Raw genomic sequence first — 6,000 nt, 5'->3', positions numbered from 1 at the left:
CCATATCATTTACAGCACAATTTAGCATAGACATAATGCTTTGTAACAAACTACAATACCATTCACAAAATGCATTTAAATAGCATAATTTAGTTCATTAAATTCAGTCATTTACAGTAAATCAAAATCATCATAGGAATTGAAGAGAGTACACAGTTGTTTGTTTGAATAGTTAAGCTAGGTAAGTCAATTTCTTTTTGAAGGTCAAGGACAGAGTTATTTCCATTTTCTGTTATAAAAAAGATACAGCTGGTGTCAAAAGATAATTTAATGTCACCTCAAAATGATCAACCCTCTTTTCTTTCCTCCCCCGCCCTCCTGGTTGCATATCATATCCCTGCCACTCCTAAAATATATCCGATTCTCCGAAAACATTTTACATACCACTTAACTAGAATGTGTCTGCAGATTTCACAAAATCTCAAATGGACAATTTCTTTAAATTTTTAACCAAAATATGTACATTTGGCCCTGAGAAAGGTTCAAACACTAGATCACAGTACATGTCATCATCTGCTTATCTGTCTGCTTTTCATACCATATTGTAATCCCCTTGTGGGTAGGAGCCTAGTCAATCATATTTAGATTCCTACAACCTAGCACAGTGTTTGTTGATTGCAAATTCCTTGAAAGCTAGGATTCGTTCTTTTATTTATCGATTTTTATTCTTTCTGGCCCCTACCATAATGCTTTACACAGACACAGTAAACATTCATTGATTTAAAAATCTCACTGGAGGGGCTTACCTGAGGATATATTTTATAAGTACACAAATTCAGTATATTTTTTATTGTCTTAGTAAACCAGTGCCTAGAAAGACAAAGGCAAAGTAAGAAAAGAGAGGAACTCCTCCAGGATTTAACACAAACTATTTGACCTCTCTGATTGTTACACAGTCCAGTGTACTCTGAGCAGAATCACATTCCAGGTGGCCACAATTGTCTCCACCTTTCAAGTCTTTCTCTTAGCCTTTGCATGAAATGCTTTCAGCACAAACTCAGCAGTAATCAACAGTATGAGGATTTCAGCTCGAGTGCACCTGCTTTAAGATTAATGCAATCTACACAGCATTCATGGGCTCAGCATTTACTTAGACGTTCCATAACCCTATATATGCCTTGCCCTAGGTACTGTGTTAATTGCAGAGGATATGGACTCAAGTAAGACCTGAACTCTCTCCTCAAGCTGCTTAGAATCTAACGGGGCACACCATCAACAATGCAGTGTCTGAGGTAAGCACAAGTGCTCAGAGAGAGAGAGAGAGAGCACACTATCTTGATAACAAAAAGAGAGCAACTCCTTCTATTCAGCACTCCCCACCCCATGTGAAGAACTGATTTCCACTCTCAGCCCTTTATGAGAGGGCCAGTGATACACTGGAGGAAGTTTAAAAGGAGAGCTGTCAGATGGAAGTGCTGCCTTCTCACATTTCCTCCCCTCAGGCTACCTTTCCCCTTACTTAAAAAGGAGGGAGAGTGGGAAAGAATGTTGGAAGATTAAGGGGGAAATTTTTTTAATTGACAGTAACTGTTCTTGAAATTATCTGAGTATTGCTAAGGTGAGTGTTGCTAGTTTGAGGAACCAATTCAGAGTCCATTACCATGAGCAGCCTTTGATTGTATTAACTCCCTACATTGAGAATATCAATAGCTCCACAGAGACCAAGCAATAAAAAACAAACTCCTTAGATTTCATTAAAGACCTCTGTACTCTGGCTTCAGTCTTGTCTCTCTTAGTATCAGAGACTGCTAGTTTCCTCCAATATCCATTTCCCCCTTCCTCTATCAGTAATAAAAATTTTAGCTAGAAACACAGCCGCTTCCCTTGCAGTTAGATGTGGCCATGTGACTAAATTCAGGCCAACAGGACACTAGTGAAAATGTCAGGAGGAAAATTCTGGGAACCTAAAGAGACAGTGGATGCATACCTCATCCTGCCCACTGGGACATGCCATGCCAATCCTGGATTGCCTACCTCCAGATTTTTAATTAAAAGGGAAATTATTTTCTATAGTATTTCAGACACCGAATTCAGCTGCTATTTGAACATTCTGTTATTTGCAACCTCCCTTTCCCCCAGGTCCTCCTCTGGTGGCCTGCTATGAGCCAGGCGCTGTGCTAAGTCTCTAAATACCTCATCTCATTTCAATCCTCACAAATACCCTGTTAGGTAGCTACTATTATTAGCTTCGTTTTACAGATGAAGAAACTGAGACTTAGAAAGATGAATTTACTTGCTAACAAGAGGCAAAGCCAGGTTTTTGAACCCAGGCAGTTTGTCCCCAGAGGCTGCGCTTGTAATCTCTATAACAACACTGTCCTTTCCACAGGGATGGAAGCGTTCTATGTCTGTGCTGTCTAATACGGTATGCGCTACCCACATGTGGCGGTGGAGCACCTGAAATATGGCTAGTACAACTGAGGAGCTGAAATTTCTATTTCATTTAATTTTAATTAATTTAAACTTCAATAGCCACATAGGGGTAATGGCTACGGTGTTGAATGCTGCAGCTCTAAAGACTCTGTGATTGAAGCTCTAGAAAATAGCACCAGCAAGCTTTGTGTTGACCAGGTGCTCAGTAGATATTTGCTTTAGTACTCTGAATTGGACTGAGGTGAACATCAACCACACTAGACATAATCGATGTAGATTAAAAAAAAAAAACCTGAAAAAGGGACAAACTTAACAAATTCAGGGACAACATGAAAAAAAGACAAAGTTGAAGCAACAACAACAAAAAAAAACACTCAAGCTCAGCATTTGCAGCAGAAGAGAACACTCAACTCATTTTGTCCTTGCTCAAGCAGAGTCTGGAAGAGGTATGTCAAGATGACCAATTAAATGATGTATAAACCCAGTTTAATAAAAGCTGGGCTGGCATCCCTTTACAAAAACCTTCAGAGGACACTGAGGTTTCTCATGCTGTCTTTAAAGAAACTGTCTGTAAAAGGTTGGAATGGGTCTCACTAGGCTGGAAAGAATAAGTTCAGATCACTGTATTTAACAACCATTCATCATAAATTCCATTTTTCATTTGGTAGGGAAATGACAGAAACTCACTCTCTCCCGGTTACAGCAATTCAGAGCAAAAAACCTTCTAGTTATACTATCAGGCCAAACTCAAAATTTTAGGCCCCTTTGGAATTTTTCACTCTTGCTTTTACCCCACCAAGGTGGAGCACTAAAGAATGCAGTCAGGGACCCACACCATTAGGTGAGCTCCTCCCAGCCTGGCCATTCCCAGTGTGACCTTTCACCAGGTCCCTGGCATAAGGCAGTGTGTCGTCTCCTGGAGCAAAGCCAGAATGTAAGATGAAAAGCCACATGTGGAGGATGACGCAAGGGAAATAATCATGACCCTCATACTGAGAGCCAGAAAGAAATCTGAGGTCTTAAGCACACTGGTTCCTAAGCCTGGGGGTTTTACTCAGCATAAAACTCCCTTAACATTTTATTTTGTAGGGCTTCCAGACACAGAACAGTGAGCATACTAGGAGTCAAACTTTGGGTGTACCACGCTGCACTACCAGGAGAGGGATCTAGATGGTGTTGTCTTGGGTTTCCATAATAACTTAAAGGGAAATTTTCACAATAACCATAGCCCTTGATGTCCCACAAATGAAGGAAGAGGATGTCCTTAAATTCCAAGCAGCAGGAACCCACTTAGGTGGCACCAACCTTGACTTCCAAATGGAACAATACATCTCCTAAAGGAAAAGTGATGGCATCTACATTACAGATCTGAAGGGGACCTGGGAGAAGCTTCTGCAGATGGCTTGTGCCATTGTTACCATTTAAAAACTGACTGATCAGTGTCATATCTTCCAGGAACACTGGCCAGAGGGCTGTGCTGAAGTTCGCTGCTGTCACTGGAGCCACTCCTATTGCTGTCCGCTTCACTCCTGGAACCTTCACTAACCAGATCCGGGCAGCCTTCCGGGGGCCGCGTCTTCTGGGGGTTACTGATCCCAGGGCTGACGACCAGCCTCTCCCAGAGGTGTTGTACGTTAACCCACCTACCACTGCTCCCTGTAACACAGACTCTCCTCTGCGCCCTGTGGACACTGCCATCCTTGCAGCAACAAGGGAGGTCACTCAGTGGGTCTGAGGTGGTGGATCCTGGCCCAGGAAGTTCTGCACATGCGTGGTACCATCCCGTGTGCACACCGTGGGAGGTCACGCCTGATCTCTGCTTCTACAGAGGTGCTGGAGAGACTGAAAAGGAAGAGCAGGCCATGCTGAGAAGGCCATGGCCAAGGAGGAGCATCAGGGTGAATGGACAGCTGCAGCTCCCAAGTTCACTGTATTCTACCCGCGGTCGCAGACGGGTCTGAAGGCGCAGGTGCCGCAGTGCCTGCCCAGAAGTTCCTGCACGAGCCAGGAGCCCTCAGCCCGCCACTGAGGACTGGCCTGCAGCTCCCACGGCTCAGGCCACTGAAAGGGTAGGAGCAACCACTGAGTGGTCTTAAGCTGTTCTTCCCCAGGCTTTTAAGCAGAAAACAGAAATAAGGTAGATAGAAAATAAACATCAGTTTCTTTAAAAAAACAAAAACAATTCTGGGTATAAAGTGTTTGTACTATTCAACTCAAGGGCCCATTCAGTCCAACAAACATATTTTTAGTTCCTACTATGTGATGGCAATGCTGAGTGCTAAGAGCACAAATCGGAATACAATGACACATAACAAACGTTGGGACATTCTGTAACAATGTCTTATGGAGAACAAATATTTTTAAAATCACTGCCATGCCTTACATATACTATTTCAGTTAAGCCTCAAAAGCCTCTATAAGATTGGTATTATTACTCCTGTTTTCTCAAGTGAAGAGGTTGAAGCTCAATGATTAAACAACTTGCCTGTTTGTACAACTGGTAATTGCCACAGGCCAGATCCAAATCCAGGCCAGATCCAAATCCAGGCCAAATATGTGTCTTCTACTATATATAGAATAGATAACTAACAAGAACCTACTGAATAGCACAGGGAACTCTATTCAGTACTCTGTAATGACTTATATGGGAAAAGAATCTAAAAAAGAGTGGATATATGTGTATGTATAACTGACTCACTTTGCTGTACAGCAGAAGCTAACACAACATTGTAAATCAACTATAATCCAATAAAAAAATTAATTTAAAAAAGGGTGTCCTTCTCACCAAGCTAGTCTCTTCCCCCATCCCTCCCAAATACAACTGAAAGACAGTATACTCAAAGATTAGCCCCCATAATAATATCAATTATCTTTGGGGCCTGTAACAGCTTGGTCTCTCACAAGTTGAAGTAACGACTTCAAACAATAACAATGACTTATTGTATGTCTACTATGCCTAAGTACTTATCATATTTGATCTCCAGTGTCACAATTATCCTGTAAGGCAAGTATTATTAATATTACCATCCCCATTTGACATATAAAGAAACTAAGTCTCAGGAAAATTAATTGCATTGGCCAAAACCATACAAGTACTAAAGGAAACAATCAACACTGGAACCCATTTAGCTCCTAAGTCAATACTCTTTCAACTAACCATTCTGCCTTGAAAAACAAAGACTCTGAAATCAGAGTAAACTCTGGATTTAATATTGGGCCCAGTCCTTTCTGGGGACGGGGGAGGAACTTCTTACTTGATTACCTAGCAGAAGGGGATGGGTTTGGAAGAAGAAACCCATTAAGCCATGCGTAAGAAATAACGAACCAACCAGATTCCAAGTTAGAGGATGGAAGGCTCCACAAGCATCAGGAGAGTATCAAAGGCCCCCAATGAATAAAATATGGATTAACACTGCTGAGAATAGAGAGAAGCACAGAACTCTGGAGCCAAAAAAATCTGACTTTGAATCCTGGTTTTGTTGTTACTATCTGTGTAATTTTAAGCAAGTTATTTCAATCTCTTTGGACCTCATTATTGTTTTTTTGTATCTGCCAATGTAGATTATTCAATTTGTTAATGTGAAGTGCTTTGCAAAAAGAGTCAACAGTTTTTAAGAACCTGCAATG

The 6,000-nt window shown here is 41.5% G+C and overlaps 1 pseudogene; it reads left to right on the top strand.

Moving 5' to 3' along the window:
• The first annotated feature begins 1,218 nt into the window (after positions 1-1,218).
• On the top strand, positions 1,219-4,469 carry LOC102973394 (40S ribosomal protein SA-like; annotated as a pseudogene).
• The last annotated feature ends 1,531 nt before the right edge of the window (positions 4,470-6,000 follow it).

This window comes from Physeter macrocephalus, chromosome 4 (genome assembly GCF_002837175.3).
Source record: "Physeter macrocephalus isolate SW-GA chromosome 4, ASM283717v5, whole genome shotgun sequence".
Classification (NCBI taxonomy): Eukaryota; Metazoa; Chordata; class Mammalia; order Artiodactyla; family Physeteridae; genus Physeter; species Physeter macrocephalus.
Note: the sequence above shows the minus strand (reverse complement) of the source record. Positions and strands in the feature narration are given on the sequence as shown.